At 50.4% G+C, this 14,095-nt stretch overlaps 1 long non-coding RNA gene across 1 annotated transcript; it reads right to left on the bottom strand.

Moving 5' to 3' along the window:
• Positions 1–8,805: 8,805 nt before the first annotated feature.
• LOC119950708 lies at positions 8,806–12,257 on the bottom strand. The gene is made up of 2 exons (XR_005457390.1): positions 12,078–12,257; positions 8,806–9,095 (listed from the first exon to the last, which is right to left on the bottom strand). It is a non-coding gene; the product is annotated as an uncharacterized LOC119950708 (long non-coding RNA).
• Between the last annotated feature and the right edge of the window lie 1,838 nt (positions 12,258–14,095).

The raw sequence follows: 14,095 nt of genomic DNA, 5'->3' as shown, positions 1-14,095 counted from the left end.
GAGAGGGAGCCCATAAAGCAGCGGGAGTTCAGAGACAGAGGGAGCCCAGAAAGCGGCGGGAGTTCAGAGACAGAGGGAGCCCAGAAAGCAGCGGGAGTTCAGAGACAGAGGGAGCCCAGAAAGCAGCGGGAGTTCAGAGACAGAGAGCCCAGAAAGCGGCGGGAGTTCAGAGACAGAGGGAGCCCAGAAAGCGGCGGGAGTTCAGAGACAGAGGGAGCCCAGAAAGCAGCGGGAGTTCAGAGACAGAGGGAGCCCATAAAGCAGCGGGAGCTCAGAGACAGAGAGCCCAGAAAGCAGCGGGAGTTCAAAGAGAGAGAGCCCAGAAAGCAGCGGGAGTTCAGAGACAGAGGGAGCCCATAAAGCAGCGGGAGTTCAGAGACAGAGGGAGCCCAGAAAGCAGCGGGAGTTCAGAGACAGAGGGAGCCCAGAAAGCGGCGGGAGTTCAGAGACAGAGGGAGCCCAGAAAGCGGCGGGAGTTCAGAGACAGAGAGCCCAGAAAGCAGCGGGAGTTCAGAGACAGAGGGAGCCCAGAAAGCAGCGGGAGTTCAGAGACAGAGGGAGCCCAGAAAGCAGCGGGAGCTCAGAGACAGAGAGCCCAGAAAGCAGCGGGAGTTCAAAGAGAGAGAGAGCCCAGAAAGCAGCGGGAGTTCAGAGACAGAGGGAGCCCAGAAAGCAGCGGGAGCTCAGAGACAGAGAGCCCAGAAAGCAGCGGGAGTTCAAAGAGAGAGAGAGCCCAGAAAGCGGCGGGAGTTCAGAGACAGAGAGCCCAGAAAGCAGCGGGAGTTCAAAGAGAGAGAGAGCCCAGAAAGCAGCGGGAGTTCAGAGACAGAGAGCCCATAAAGCAGCGGGAGTTCAGAGAGAGAGAGCCCAGAAAGCGGCGGGAGTTCAGAGACAGAGGGAGAGCCCAGAAAGCAGCGGGAGTTCAGAGACAGAGGGAGCCCAGAAAGCAGCGGGAGCTCAGAGACAGAGAGCCCAGAAAGCAGCGGGAGTTCAAAGAGAGAGAGAGCCCAGAAAGCAGCGGGAGTTCAGAGACAGAGGGAGCCCAGAAAGCAGCGGGAGCTCAGAGACAGAGAGCCCAGAAAGCAGCGGGAGTTCAAAGAGAGAGAGAGCCCAGAAAGCGGCGGGAGTTCAGAGACAGAGAGCCCAGAAAGCAGCGGGAGTTCAAAGAGAGAGAGAGCCCAGAAAGCAGCGGGAGTTCAGAGACAGAGAGCCCATAAAGCAGCGGGAGTTCAGAGAGAGAGAGCCCAGAAAGCGGCGGGAGTTCAGAGACAGAGGGAGAGCCCAGAAAGCAGCGGGAGTTCAGAGACAGAGGGAGAGCCCATAAAGCAGCGGGAGCTCAGAGACAGAGAGCCCAGAAAGCGGCGGGAGTTCAGAGACAGAGGGAGAGCCCAGAAAGCAGCGGGAGCTCAGAGACAGAGGGAGAGCCCAGAAAGCGGCGGGAGCTCAGAGACAGAGAGCCCAGAAAGCGGCGGGAGTTCAGAGACAGAGGGAGCCCAGAAAGCAGCGGGAGTTCAGAGACAGAGGGAGCCCAGAAAGCAGCGGGAGTTCAGAGACAGAGGGAGCCCAGAAAGCAGCGGGAGTTCAGAGACAGAGAGCCCAGAAAGCAGCGGGAGTTCAGAGAGAGAGAGCCCAGAAAGCAGCGGGAGTTCAGAGACAGAGAGCCCAGAAAGCGGCGGGAGTTCAGAGACAGAGGGAGCCCAGAAAGCGGCGGGAGTTCAGAGACAGAGGGAGCCCATAAAGCAGCGGGAGTTCAGAGACAGAGGGAGCCCAGAAAGCGGCGGGAGTTCAGAGACAGAGGGAGCCCAGAAAGCGGCGGGAGTTCAGAGACAGAGAGCCCAGAAAGCGGCGGGAGTTCAGAGACAGAGGGAGCCCAGAAAGCGGCGGGAGTTCAGAGACAGAGAGCCCAGAAAGCGGCGGGAGTTCAGAGACAGAGGGAGCCCAGAAAGCGGCGGGAGTTCAGAGACAGAGAGCCCAGAAAGCGGTGGGAGTTCAGAGACAGAGGGAGCCCAGAAAGCGGCGGGAGTTCAGAGACAGAGAGCCCAGAAAGCAGCGGGAGTTCAGAGGGACACAGGATAAAAGAGCGTGAGGAGAGCGGCAGTGAGTCAGTGAAAGAGCGGGAGGGGACACATTGAGAGCGGCGGGGTGCCAGTGGGAGCAAAGATAATATAATGCGGGAACCGGAAGCACGACCCGCGGACTTCTGGGAAGGATTTTCTCCTAGTCAATAATTCTGGTGGAGAGGATACCCGAGACACTACACGTGTAGTGTCTCCCACCCGCCCTCCTCCTCTAACCTAATAATAAGACGCATTGGTGTGAGCAGGTAAGTGCTATATTATATTATAATTTTTTATTTGTTTTATATTTGTTTACCAGAACTTGGTTGAAATTAAGTGGGATGGCAGGGAAGGCAGTGCAATGTTCCTCCTGCAGGATGTTTGAGGTGAGGGATGCCGTTAGTGTCCCTCCTGATTTTACCTGCAGGAAGTGCAGCCATCTCCAGCTCCTCCAAGACCGAGTTAGGGAACTGGAGCTGGAGTTGGATGAACTTCGGATCATTCGGGAGGCAGAGGTGGTCATAGATAGGAGCTTCAGGGAAGTAGTTACACCAAAGACTGGAGATAGATGGGTAACTGTAAGAGGGACTGGGAAGAAGCAGTGAGTGCAGGGACCCCCTGCGGTCGTTCCCCTGAGTAACAAGTATACCGTTTTGGATACTTGTGGGGGGGACTTACCAGGGGTAAGCCATGGGGTGCGGGACTCTAGCACGGAGTCTGTCCCTGTTGCTCAGAAGGGAAGGGGGGAGAGGAGCAGAGCATTAGTAATTGGGGACTCAATAGTCAGGGGCACAGATAGGAGATTTTGTGGGAGCGAGAGAGACTCACGTTTGGTATGTTGCCTCCCAGGTGCAAGGGTAAGTGATGTCTCGGATCGTGTTTTTCGGGTCCTTAAGGGGGAGAGGGAGCAGCCCCAAGTCGTAGTCCACATTGGCACTAACGACATAGGTAGGAAAGGGGACAAGGATGTCAGGCAGGCCTTTAGGGAGCTAGGATGGAAGCTCAGAGCAAGAACAAACAGAGTTGTTATCTCTGGGTTGTTGCCCGTGCCACGTGATAGTGAGACGAGGAATAGGGAGAGAGCAATTAAACACGTGGCTACAGGGATGGTGCAGGCGGGAGGGATTCAGATTTCTGGATAACTGGGGCTCTTTCTGGGGAAGGTGGGACCTCTATAGACAAGATGGTCTACATCTGAACCTAAGGGGCACCAATATCCTGGGGGGGAGATTTGTTAGTACTCTTTGGGGGGGTTTAAACTAATTCAGCAGGGGCATGGGAACCTGGATTGTAGTTTTGGGGTGCGAGAGATTGAGAGTAGAGAGGTCAGGAGCACAGATTTGACTTCGCAGGAGGGCGGCAGTGTTCAGGTCGGTGGTTTGAAGTGTGTCTATTTCAATGCCAGGAGTATACAAAATAAGGTTGGGGAACTGACAGCATGGGTTCGTACCTGGGACTTCGATGTTGTGGCCATTTCAGAGACATGGATAGAGCAGGGACAGGAATGGTTGTTGCAGGTTCCGGGGTTTAGGTGCTTTAGTAAGGTCAGAGAAGGGAGCAAAAGAGGGGGAGGTGTGGCGCTGCTAGTCAAGGACAGTATTACGGTGGCAGAAAGGATGCTAGATGGGGACTCTTCTTCCGAGGTAGTATGGGCTGAGGTTAGAAACAGGAAAGGAGAGGACACACTGCTGGGAGTTTTCTATAGGCCACCTAATAGTTCTAGAGATGTAGAGGAAAGGATGGCGAAGATGATTCTGGAAAAGAGCGAAAGTAACAGGGTAGTTGTTATGGGAGACTTTAACTTTCCTAATATTGACTGGAAAATATATAGTTCGAGTACATTGGATTTGTCGTTCTTTGTACAATGTGTGCAGGAGGGTTTTCTGACACAATATGTTGACAGGCCAACAAGAGGTGAGGCCACTTTGGATTTGGTTTTGGGTAATGAACCAGGCCAGGTGTTAGATCTGGAGGTAGGTGAACACTTTGGAGACAGTGACCACAATTTGGTGACCTTTACATTAGTGATGGAAACGGATAAGAATACCCCGCAGGGCAAGAGCAGGGGGAAGGGCAATTATGATGCCATTAGGCATGACTTAGGATGTGTAGGTTGGAGAAGTAGGCTGCAAGGGTTGGGCACACTGGATATGTGGAGCTTGTTCAAGGAACAGCTATTGTGTGTTCTTGATCAGTACGTACCAGTCAGACAGGGAGGAAAGGGTAGAGCGAGGGAACCGTGGTTTACCAAAGAAGTAGAATCTCTTGTTAAGAGGAAAAAGGAGGCCTATGTGAAGATGAGGCGTGAAGTCTCAGTTGGGGCGCTTGATAGTTACATGGAAGCGAGGAAGGATCTAAAGAGAGAGCTAAGACGAGCAAGGAGGGGACATGAGAAGTCCTTGGCAGGTAGGATCAAGGAAAACCCAAAAGCTTTCTATAGGTATGTCAGGAATAAAAGAATGACTAGGGTAAGAGTAGGGCCAGTCAAGGACAGTGGTGGGAAGTTGTGTGTGGAGGCTGAGGAGATAAGCGAGATACTAAATGAATACTTTTCGTCAGTATTCACTCAGGAAAAAGATAATATTGTGGAGGAGAATGCTGAGACCCAGGCTATTAGAATAGATGCCATTGAGGTGCGTAGGGAAGAAGTGTTGGCAATTCTGGACAAGGTGAAAATAGATAAGTCCCCAGGGCCTGATGGGATTTATCCTAGGATTCTCTGGGAAGCCAGGGAAGAGATTGCTGAGCCTTTGGCTTTGATTTTTAGGTCATCATTGGCTACAGGAATAGTGCCAGAGGACTGGAGGATAGCAAATGTGGTCCCTTTGTTCAAGAAGGGGAGTAGAGATAACCCCGGTAACTATAGGCCAGTGAGCCTAACATCTGTGGTGGGTAAAGTCTTGGAGAGGATTATAAAAGATATGATTTATAATCATCTAGATAGGAATAATATGATTAGGATTAGTCAGCATGGTTTTGTAAAGGGTAGGTCATGCCTCACAAACCTTATCGAGTTCTTTGAGAAGGTGACTGAACAGGTGGACGAGGGTAAAGCAGTTGATGTGGTGTATATGGATTTCAGTAAAGTGTTTGATAAGGTTCCCCACGGTCGGCTGTTGCAGAAAATACGGAGGCTGGGGATTGAGGGTGATTTAGAGATGTGGATCAGAAACTGGCTAGTTGAAAGAAGACAGAGAGTGGTGGTTGATGGGAAATGTTCAGAATGGAGTTCAGTTACGAGTGGCGTACCACTTCTCGGGCCGTTGCTGTTTGTCATTTTTATAAATGGCCTAGAGGAGGGCGCAGAAGGATGGGTAAGTAAATTTGCAGACGACACTAAAGTCGGTGGAGTTGTAGACAGTGTGTAAGGATGTTGCAGGTTACAGAGGGACATAGATAAGCTGCAGAGCTGGGCTGAGAGGTGGCAAATGGAGTTTAATGTGGAGAAGTGTGAGGTGATTCACTTTGGAAAGAATAACAGGAATGCGGAATATTTGGCTAATGGTAAAATTCTTGGTAGTGTGGATGAGCAGAGGGATCTCGGTGTCCATGTACATAGATCCCTGAAAGTTGCCACCCAGGTTGATAGGGTTGTGAAGAAGGCCTATGGTGTGTTGGCCTTTATTGGTAGAGGGATTGAGTTCCGGAGCCATGAGGTCATGTTGCAGTTGTACAAAACTCTAGTACGGCCGCATTTGGAGTATTGCGTTCAGTTCTGGTCGCCTCATTATAGGAAGGACGTGGAAGCTTTGGAACGGGTGCAGAAGAGATTTACCAGGATGTTGCCTGGTAGGGAGGGAAAATCTTATGAGGAAAGGCTGATGGACTTGAGGTTGTTTTCGTTAGAGAGAAGAAGGTTAAGAGGTGACCTAATAGAGGCATACAAAATGATCAGAGGGTTAGATAGGGTGGACAGCGAGAGCCTTCTCCCGCGGATGGAGGTGGCTAGCACGAGGAGACATAGCCTTAAATTGAGGGCTAATAGATATAGGACAGAGGTCAGAGGTGGGTTTTTTACGCAAAGAGTGGTGAGGCCGTGGAATGCTCTACCTGCAACAGTAGTGAACTCGCCAACATTGAGGGCATTTAAAAGTTTATTGGATAAGCATATGGATGATAAGGGCATAATGGCCTTTAGTTTTTTCCATGTCGGTGCAACATTGAGGGCCGAAGGGCCTGTACTGCGCTGTATCGTTCTATGTTCTATGTTCTATACTGCGTAAAGCTCCCTCCATAATGCCTTTTTAAACAACGTGCATGCTGTGACCAATCATATCTGCCTCCAACCTGGTTGTGCAGGGCACTGGGTTTATTAAATCTTAACTGGATATGTGGAGTTTGTTCAAGGAACAGCTATTGCATGTTCTTGATAAGTACGTACCAGTCAGGCAGGGAGGAAGGGGTCGAGCGAGGGAACCGTGGTTTACCAAAGAAGTGGAATCTCTTGTTAAGAGGAAGAAGGAGGCCAATGTGAAGATGAGGCGTGAAGTTTCAGTTGGGGCGCTTGATAGTTACAAGCAAGCGAGGAAGGATCTAAAGAGAGAGCTGAGACGAGCAAGGAGGGGACATGAGAAGTCTTTGGCAGGTAGGATCAAGGAAAACCCAAAAGCTTTCTATAGGTATGTCAGGAATAAAAGAATGACTAGGGTAAGAGTAGGGCCAGTCAAGGACAGTGGTGGGAAGTTGTGTGTGGAGGCTGAGGAGATAAGCGAGATACTAAATGAATACTTTTCGTCAGTATTCACTCAAGAAAAAGATAATATTGTGGAGGAGAATGCTGAGACCCAGGCTATTAGAATAGATGGCATTGAGGTGCGTAGGGAAGAAGTGTTGGCAATTCTGGACAAGGTGAAAATAGATAAGTCCCCGGGGCTGGATGGGATTTATCCTAGGATTCTCTGGGAAGCCAGGGAAGAGATTGCTGAGCCTTTGGCTTTGATTTTTAGGTCATCATTGGCTACAGGAATAGTGCCAGAGGACTGGAGGATAGCAAATGTGGTCCCTTTGTTCAAGAAGGGGAGTAGAGATAACCCCGGTAACTATAGGCCGGTGAGCCTAACGTCTGTGGTGGGTAAAGTCTTGGAGAGGATTATAAAAGATACGATTTATAATCATCTAGATAGGAATAATATGATTAGGGATAGTCAGCATGGTTTTGTGAAGGGTAGGTCATGCCTCACAAACCTTATCGAGTTCTTTGAGAAGGTGACTGAACAGGTAGACGAGGGTAGAGCAGTTGATGTGGTGTATATGGATTTCAGTAAAGCGTTTGATAAGGTTCCCCATGGTCGGCTATTGCAGAAAATACGGAGGCTGGGGATTGAGGGTGAATTAGAGATGTGGATCAGAAATTGGCTAGTTGAAAGAAGACAGAGAGTGGTAGTTGATGGGAAATGTTCAGAATGGAGTTCAGTTACGAGTGGCGTACCACAAGGATCTGTTCTGGGGCCGTTGCTGTTTGTCATTTTTATAAATGACCTAGAGGAGGGCGCAGAAGGATGGGTGAGTAAATTTGCAGACGACACTAAAGTCGGTGGAGTTGTAGACAGTGCGGAAGGATGTTGCAGGTTACAGAGGGACATAGATAAGCTGCAGAGCTGGGCTGAGAGGTGGCAAATGGAGTTTAATGTGGAGAAGTGTGAGGTGATTCACTTTGGAAAGAATAACAGAAATGCGGAATATTTGGCTAATGGTAAAATTCTTGGTAGTGTGGATGAGCAGAGGGATCTCGGTGTCCATGTACATAGATCCCTGAAAGTTGCCACCCAGGTTGATAGGGTTGTGAAGAAGGCCTATGGTGTGTTGGCCTTTATTGGTAGAGGGATTGAGTTCCGGAGCCATGAAGTCATGTTGCAGTTGTACAAAACTCTAGTACGGCCGCATTTGGAGTATTGCGTACAGTTCTGGTCGCCTCATTATAGGAAGGACGTGGAAGCTTTGGAACGGGTGCAGAGGAGATTTACCAGGATGTTGCCTGGTATGGAGGGAAAATCTTATGAGGAAAGGCTGATGGACTTGAGGTTGTTTTCGTTAGAGAGAAGAAGGTTAAGAGGTGACCTAATAGAGGCATACAAAATGATCAGAGGGTTAGATAGGGTGGACAGCGAGAGCCTTCTCCCGCGGATGGAGGTGGCTAGCACGAGGAGACATAGCCTTAAATTGAGGGCTAATAGATATAGGACAGAGGTCAGAGGTGGGTTTTTTACGCAAAGAGTGGTGAGGCCGTGGAATGCCCTACCTGCAACAGTAGTGAACACGCCAACATTGAGGGCATTAAAAAATTTATTGGATAAGCATATGGATGATAAGGGCATAGTGTAGGTTAGATGGCCTTTAGATTTTTTCCATGTCGGTGCAACATCGAGGGCCGAAGGGCCTGTACTGCGCTGTATCGTTCTATGTTCTATAACTCCTGCCTTTCTGACATTCCCCATAATGGCTCAACTTCCAATTTCCTGCAACCACCCCCCCACGCCCCTAGCTTTGTTTCACACACAAAGTGCTGATCCCGGCACACTGATGATAGAGCACAGAACATACAGTGCAGAAGGAGGCCATTCGGCCCAACGAGTCTGCACCGACCCACATCAGCCCTCACTTCCACCCTATCCCGGTAACTCAATAACCCCTCACCTTTTTGGTTACTAAGGGCAATTTATCATGGCCAATCTACCTGATCTGCACGTCTTGGACTGTGGGAGGAAACTTGAGCTACTGTGCTGCCCGATAATGAGAAACAAGATACAGATTTTCAATGCAATGAGTTTTATCTATGTGTACATCAAAGCTTCTAACACAAGGGTTACATGAGCCAAACAATCAAGGAGAGGCTGCATTTTTTAAAATGGATGTTGATTCTCTGAAAACTTAGAGAACTCCTGATCTTGGAAATCCCTCCATTGGATGTTTAGTGGTTCAGCTTGCAGCACTTCTTCCCAACCGTGCAGATCGCACTTGGGAAATGATGGTTCTTTCCGTGACAGTCGCCACCATGACACACTCCTTCTCCCAGTCTGTCACATATCACTACAGCCGAGACTGAAGAATAAATAAATAAATTATTTTGGCACCATGGCAGAAAAACAAGAAGTTAACTTGAGGCTGGATCACGTATTATTACTGGCCTAAAGTGAGTAACACCTTTCTCTCTCGTGTTAATATATCACATACCAATTCCCCGCACCCCCCCCCCCCCCCGAAACCCCATTACACCTGATTAATACCGCAATAGTCTTCACAGTGGTCAGCACTGTTATAATAATAATATTTATTGTCACAAGTAGGCTTACATTTACATTGCAATGAAGTTACTGTGAAAAGCCCCTAGTCGCCACATTCCAGTGCCTGTTCAGGTACACTGGGTGGGTCTCTCTGATCTTGAGGCTAAGTGTTGACGCCGTCGGAAACGCTGTTGCATTTCTCGACAGCGTCAATACGCAGCAATGGGCAGCAGGGTAGCATGGTGGTTAGCATAAATGCTTCACAGCTCCAGGGTCCCAGGTTCGATTCCCGGCTGGGTCACTGTCTGTGTGGAGTCTGCACGTCCTCCCCCTGTGTGCGTGGGTTTCCTCCGGGTGCTCCGGTTTCCTCCAACAGTCCAAAGATGTGCGGGTTTGGTGGATTGGCCATGCTAAATTGCCCGTAGTGTCCTAATAAAAGTAAGGTTATGGGGGGGGTTGTTGGGTTACGGGTATAGGGTGGATATGTGGGTTGAGTAGGATGATCATGGCTCGGCACAACATTGAGGGCCGAAGGGCCTGTTCTGTGCTGTATTGTTCTATGTTCTATGTTCTAATACGGTCCCAGGATCAGCAATTCTGGTCCCTACAGGAAGCCAGCATGGTGCTGGAGCGGTTCACGCCACTCCAGCTGCTGAACCGGCCATGGAATGGGTGCCGGGGGATGCGCGTATGCACAGTGGGTCCAGCACGAACCCGCGCATGCGCAGTCCCACCGGCATGATTTCCGCGAATGCGCAGTGTCTCCCATGTTCGCGCCGGCGCCGATGCAGCAAAGCGCAGGAGTACAAGGGCCGGCGTGGAAGAAAGGAGGCCGGGAGACAGAGAGCCCGGCCTGCCGATCAGTGGGCTTTGGTCGCGGGCGAGGCCACAACGGAGGCTTCACCCCGGGTTCGGAGCCCATCCCCCCACAGGTCGCCACCAGACCCTTCAAGGCTGAGTTCCCGCCGGCTGAGAGCAGGTGTGGACGGTGCCGGTGGGAGTCTACGATTCCACGATGGCCGTTCGGCCCATCCCGCCCCGAAAATCGGCGGGCAGTCTGTGTAGAATGGCCCACAACTGCTGCCGCACCAACCACATCAGCTCCACAGAGAATCCCGTGCCGGCGTCATGGCAGCATGTCACAATTCGCGCTGGTCGCGGGGATTCTCCTGCCTGGCCCTAGGCTGAGAGAATCCCGCCCACTGAGGGAGAATTCAGGATGTCCAATTTACCTGACAGCATGGGAGGGATTCTCCCACAACTGGCCGGATGGCCAAATGCCGGCGCCAAGAACGGCGCGAACCACTCCGGCATGGGGCCAACCGGAAGATGCGAAATCCTCCGCATGTCCAGGGGCGAGGCCAGTGCCGGAGGGGTTGGCGCCGTGCCAACCAACACCAAAGGGCGACATGCCGCATGCGCAGACCGGCCGGCATTTATTCCTGCACTTGTGCAGGGGGGTTCTTCTCTGCGCCGACCATGGCAGAGCCCTACAGAGGTCGGCGTGAAAGGAATAGGTGCCCCCCAGGGCACAGGCCCGCCCGCATATCGGTGGGCCCCAATCGCGGGCCAGGCCACCGTGAGCCCCCCCCCCCCCCCCCAGGGCCAGATCCTCTCGTGCCCCCCCCTCCCCCCCCCACCCCACCCCAAGGATTCACCTAGCCAGTCTACAAGCCAGGTCCCGCCATGATGGACCATTTCCATTTTACGCCAGCGGGATTTGCCAGGAAACCACGGCAGCTCGGCCCCTCGGGGCCCAGAGAATTGACAGGGGGGGGAGCTGCCGAAGGTCCCCAACCGGCGCGGCATAAACCGGTGCCGAAGAATACGGCAGCCGGCGCGGGGCGTGGGGATGGGATTCGCGCCAACCCCCGGGGATTCTCCGACCCAGCAGGAGGTCGGAGAATCCTGCTCCTCATCTTTTGCGACTTGAAGGAGGAAACTGGAGCATCCGGAGGAAACCCACAGAGAGAACATGTTGTATCACAGCTCCAGGGAACTGGGTTCGATTCCGGCCTTGGGTGACTGTGTAGGGTTTGAATATACTGCCGTGTCAGTTTAGGTGCAATGGCCATGCTGACTTGTCCTTCGGGACCAAACAAGTGCAGGTTAGGTTAGGGGTATAGGGCAGTTTGGAACTGGGTAGAACTCGCACTTGGAAGTTCGGTGAAGATTCGAGGGGCTGAATGGCCTCCTTCTGCACACTGGTGATTTTTTTATAATTTTATGATTCTTCAACAAATTGATGAAGTTTTACAGCAATAAAGGAGCATTTGTACAACAAGCATTCTTTCTCTAACGTTCAGTTTAGACACCACAGGGACCATTTAGCTCCAGATCTCCCTCCAGCCTGACGCCAAACATAAACAAAACAGCTGTTCACCAGAGCTGAAAGTGACTGCCTCTGACCGATTGCTGCTGGTAATTATGCCGGACGTCCTTCAATAACTGCACTTTGGGTTTACCTAAAGTACACGGACAGCCCGAATGAAGCAGGGAGCTTAGCGCGATCTTCGAAAGCCCTTTGGGGTGCTAAAGGCATGCTGGGATCGCCAGGAACGCGCACAACCCATTGAACAATAATAAACAGGGTATGAAGTCTTAGAACACCAGGTTAAAGTCCACAGGTTTGTTTCAAATCACTAGGTTTTGGAGCACTGCTCCTTCCTCAGGCAGCTCCACATCAATAATAAACAAAGCAGCTAAATTATAAGATTCAAAGAGAAGAACAAATGTAAGATAATGCTGAAAATGGTCTGCAGAATGATCACAGATGGATGAAGACTTGTATATCTGGCACCTCTCTTGTCGAATTCAGGTTCAGTCGTGATGAGCTGAGTCATCGTCAAGAAACAAAGGAGGAAAAACAGCGCTCTCCCCATCTTCCGCAGGTTTCTACAACTTCACAATCAGAAGGCTGCAGTTGAAGTGCTCTGAATCCGGACTGGGAGATGTTGCTGCATTTATATTCACACAGATTGAAAGTGGCTTTGTTCTCGTTTAAAGCTCATGGGTGTGGCCATTCTGTGTCTGCATAGTTCCGTCTGCAACGTCTCAGCTGGAAAATTTTAATCTCATTGTTCACCACAGTTCTGTTTTTGCGCATTAGTCCAGTTCCTCATGTATGATTTATAAAGTTGAGCTCTACCAGGTTTTTTTCAAATTTGTTTACGGAATGTGGGCGTCGCTGGTTAGGCCAGCATTTATTGCCCATCCCTACTTGCCCTTCAGAAGGTGGTGGTGAGTTACTGTCTTGACATTTCTCAGGTGTAGGTACACCCACTGTTCTGTTCGGAAGGGAGTTCCAGGATGATGTCCCAGCGACAGTGAAGGAATGGCGATATATTTCCAAGTCACGGTGGTGAGTGACTTGGAGGGGAACCTCTAGGCTTTGGGCTTCCCAGGTGTCTGCTCATCTTGTCCTTCTAGATGGTCGGGTCATGGTTTTGGAAGGTGCTGACTAATGAACCTTGGTGAGTTACTGCAGTGCATCTTCTAGATGTACACAAGGCTGCCACTGTTCGTCGATGGTGAAAAGCTTGAATAGAGTCATAGAGTCATAGATGTTTACAGAATGGAAACAGGCCCTTTGGACCAGCTTTTACATGCCGCCCAGTTTCCATCACTAAGCTAGCCCCACTTGCCCGCATTTGGCCCATATCTCTCTATACCCACCCTGCCCATGTAACAGTCTAATTGCTTTTTAAAAGACAAAATCGTACCCGCCTTTACCACTGCGTCTGGCAATCCATTCCAAATGCCCACCAGACTCTGTGAGAAGAAATCTCCCCTCTGGTCTCTTCTGTATCTCTCCCCTCTCACCTTAAACCTGTGCCCTCTAGTTCTAGGCTCCTTTACCTTTGGAAAAAAAATGTTGACAATCTACCTTATTTATGCTCCACGTTATTTTATAGACCTCTATAAGTTCACCCCAAAGCCTCCTACGCTCCAGGGAAAAACGTCCCAGCTTATCCAGCCTCTCCTTGTAACTCAGACCATCAAGTCCTGGTGGCATCTTCATAAATTTCTTCTGCACTCTTTCTAGTTTAGCGACATAATTCCTATAATAGGGTGACCAGAACTGAACACAGTATTTTGTGTGTGGTCTCACCAATGTCTTGTGCAACTTCAACAAGATGTCCTAACTCCTGAATTCAATATTCTGACCAATAAAACCGAGCATACTGAATGCCTTCTTCACCACCCAGTCCACCTGTGATTCCACCTTCAAGGAGCTCGGAACCTATACCCCTAGATCACTTCATTCTGTAACACTCCCCAACTCCCTGCCATTAACTGAGTAGGTCCTTGTCTTATTTCATCTACCAAAATACATCACCTCACATTTATCCAAATGAAACTCCGAATGTTTCTGGAAGGAGGAGCAATCAAGCTGGCTGCTTTGTCCTGGATGGCGTTGAGGTTCCTGAGTGTTGTTGGAGCTGCACTCATCCAGACACGTGGAGAGTATTCCTTTACATTCCTGACTTGTGCCTTGTAGATGGTTGACACGTGTTGGGGGTATCAGGAGGTGAGTTACTCGCCATAGGATTCGTCAAATTTGACCTGCCCTGGTAGCCATAGTATTAATGTGGCTTGTGATGGTAATGCCATGGGGCGATGGTTAGATCCTCTCTTGTAGGAGGTGGTCATTGCCTGACACTTGTGTGGTGCGAATGTAACTTGCCACTTGTCAGCCCAAGCTCGATATTTTTCAGGTCTTGCTGCATTTGGACATGGAATGTTTCATTATCTGAACAATGGTGCTGAACATTGTGCAATCATCTGCTAACATCCCCACTTCTGACATTATGATGG

This window comes from Scyliorhinus canicula, chromosome 16 (assembly GCF_902713615.1).
Source record: "Scyliorhinus canicula chromosome 16, sScyCan1.1, whole genome shotgun sequence".
Classification (NCBI taxonomy): Eukaryota; Metazoa; Chordata; class Chondrichthyes; order Carcharhiniformes; family Scyliorhinidae; genus Scyliorhinus; species Scyliorhinus canicula.
This window is presented reverse-complemented; position numbering and strand designations above follow the sequence as displayed.